The sequence below is a fragment of the Bison bison genome, unplaced genomic scaffold (genome assembly GCF_000754665.1).
Source record: "Bison bison bison isolate TAMUID 2011002044 unplaced genomic scaffold, Bison_UMD1.0 scf7180017864193, whole genome shotgun sequence".
NCBI classification, from domain to species: domain Eukaryota; kingdom Metazoa; phylum Chordata; class Mammalia; order Artiodactyla; family Bovidae; genus Bison; species Bison bison.
In genome coordinates this window covers 368,967-372,334 of record NW_011494765.1, presented here as the reverse complement: position 1 = coordinate 372,334, position 3,368 = coordinate 368,967, and positions in this window count along the sequence as shown.

The window sequence follows — 3,368 nt, the reverse complement described above, 5'->3', positions numbered from 1 at the left end:
CCAGCAGGAAGTCATCCAGCAGAGTCAATTCCATGAAGAAGAACATCTGCACGAGGCACCCAGTGTGGGAGATGGTGTAGTGCTGTGTGTGGATGTGAGCAGCACCTTGGGGACGATGGTGCAGGAGAAGCAGGTGTCGGTGAAGGACAGGTTGGCCAGGAAGAAGTACATGGGGATGTGGAGGTGGGGGTCAGAGCTGATGGCCAGGATGATGAGCAGGTTCCCCAGCACGGTGACCAGGTACACAGCTAGGAAGAGCCCGAACAGGAGAGGCTGCTGCTCTGGGTTCTGAGAGAAGCCCAGGAGCAGGAAGTCAGAGGTGCTGGTTTCATTTGTAATGCTTATTTAAAGGAGAAAAATGCAAGGAAAATATTGCTTCAAAAACTTATATCATTCAAAGCCTTTGTCTGTTTTCTGTGTTTTTTCAAAGGTCACATAGATATATAGGTGTCTCTTGCTGGTGGGCATGTAAACATGTCCAGATGTGAGAACTAAGCACAGTGACTGGGAGACTTCTTGGGAGATTCTGCATTTTAGTTGTATTCTAGGTTGTCCTGTAGACTTTCTGGTTGAGGGTTGAACAGGAGATTAGCTGGGAAGAAAATTCCCAAGTCTTAGTCCATGGCTATTTTTTCAAATAGGAAAGCTATCAGTTTCACAGGCTTGTGAAATTTGAGTAAGATATCATGAAAGTGAAAGTGAAGTCGCTCAGTCGTGTCCGACTCTTTGTGACCCCATGGACTGTGGCCTACCAGGCTCCTCTGTCCATGGGATTCTCCAGGCAAGGATACTGGAGTGGGTTGCCATTTCCTTCTCCAGGGGATCTTCCCGACCCAGGAATTAAACCCAGGTCTCCGGCATTGTAGGCAGACGCTTTAACCTCTGAGCCACTAGAAAATTCTTAAGAATAGTCCTCTCTCTTTCTCTATCTCTCTTTCTCTCTGTCTCTTGGATGTGTGTTTTGTTGAGGAGTAGAGAAGGGATACTAATTATATAGAAAGATCATAACTGTCACTTAGATATTCTTCATATGATGGGAATATCCTCTTTTCCTTTTGAAGATCCATCGAATAAGCTAATGTGGATGAAATTACTTTATAAGCTCAAAGGTATTTGACAAACAAGAGTTATCATCATCAACATTGTCAACATCTTCAGTCCTTAGGAATGTTGGCTTTGATGTCCTATAGTCTGGATGGACTTCTTTTCTAGCTGTGTAATCCTTTGAAAACTCCACATCCTGTTTTCTTTTTGCTTCAGTTTCCTCATCTGTAAATTGTGTGCATACTTTGTATACTTACTGTAGCTCATCAATGAGATGACATATTCAAAGCAGTAGCACAGAATAGGTGTTTAATAAACTATGATAATAGTTACTAATATTGCTAGAATCAGATAAAATGGAGCCTGGTGTCCTGATACACCAGAAAATATTAGAGGACATGCCTCCCCACTGTAAACCCTCACTGAATCTTATATTTTTGGGAATGATTTACTATCTGTCAGTCTCATTTTCTTCATCTATAAGATATGGACATAAACCGACCATACAGGACTGTGGAGAATATCAAAACCCTAGGATCACTTAAAGGTTTTCTCAGAACCTGTGATATAAAATACCACATATGCAGTGGTATTAAATACTACATATGGTATTAAAATACCACATAGGCAGTGGAAACTACCAAATGCAGTTCCTGCATTTGGATGGTGTGGGAAGATGAGCACACAAACAGGCAGTGGCAGCCAGGCCAATGTCATGCTCTTTGATGTGGTTATCCCTTCTGGGTCTGACACACCTTTATTTTCCACCAGCCCCCTTGTGAACTGTAATCTTGAACAAGTTTTCTCAGTCTTTCTGGCCTCAATTTCTGTATCTGCGCAAGGAGGATAATTAACAATACTGTGGTCAGGACTGAATTAGATAAGGATTGCACTGAGCTAGAACAATGGTTCATATCAAATGATCCTCAAATATAGCTTCCTCTGATATTGTTTCCTCTTGATGGAGTTAACAAAAGGAGGATGCTTTCTGGGGCAACCAACTAGTCCTCTATGTTTGTCCAGGACTTTCCTGCTTTCAAAATGAAACATCCCACTTCCAGGAAACTCCTTCAGTCCTGGGCAAGTTGAACTTGGTCATGGTCTGTGAGAAGTTGGGCTTTGAAACCTGTAAGGTTTCATATATGGAATTGTACATGCTACTGCCAACAGTGTCATCATCACCTCGGGTGGCAATGGTCTGACCTAGGAGTCATAACAAAGCATCCACTGTGACATGTGCAGACCCAGGTTTGAGTCCCAGCTGTACCATCTTGGTGGAAAACATGTAACTTATAAGAACCCCAGGTGTGAAATGAGCCTAAATAAGCCTACTTCACGTCATTCCGGGACTGAAGTTAAGAAGATGGACTAAGGCTTCCTGAACTATCAGTGGGTGTGGGGATTGTTACTGTCTTTGGGTGGTGGCAAAGAATGATTCTGAAAGTCACTCAGGGTAGAGTGAGCTGTGAGTGAATTGTCCAGCATCATGTAGGGATCCTGAGCACTGTTATTATAGCTACAATGTCTTGGCCTCTGCCAGGGGCTTGGGGACCACTAATCTACAGTGACTTCAGGCTAGACTCTGTAGAGGGTCATGAATACTGAATCAAGACCCTCCTCATGATGGATAAGAGAGCCAGATTGTATTTGAGTGAAAGTTGCTCTGACTCTTTGCAACCCTATGGACTGTATCCTGCCAGCTCCTCTGTCCATGGAATTCTCCAGGCCAGAATACTGGAGTGGGTAGCTGTTCCCTTGTCCAGGGGATCTTCCCAACCCAGGGATCAAACCCAGGTCTCCCGCATTGCAGGCAGATTTTTTATCATCTGAACCACCAGGGAAGTATTTGGCTGAGAGTAAGGAAGGGGCCAGAGAAGACAGTTGCACCCCACTCCAGTACTCTTGCCTGGAAAATCCCATGGATGGAGGAGCCTGGTAGGCTACAGTCCATGGGGACACTAAGAATTGGACACGACTGAGTGACTTCACTTTCACTTTTCACTTTCATATATTGGAGAAGGAAATGGAAACCCACTCCAGTGTTTTTGCCTGGAGAATCCCAGGGATGGGGGAGCCTGGTGGGCTGCCGTCTATGGGGTCGCACAGAGTCGTACATGACTGAAGCGACTTAGCAGCAGCAGCAGCAGCAGCAGCAGCAAGGAAGGGGCAATAAGGAATAGGGGAGGAGATGTGTGTGTGTGTGTGTGTGTGTGTGTGTGTTGACCAATGTCTCCCACCTCTACCACTCAGGTCTTACCTGGAAATTCTAACCATCCTCAGATCTCATCACCTTCACCAGGTGTTGGGTCTGCCTCACTCGTTTG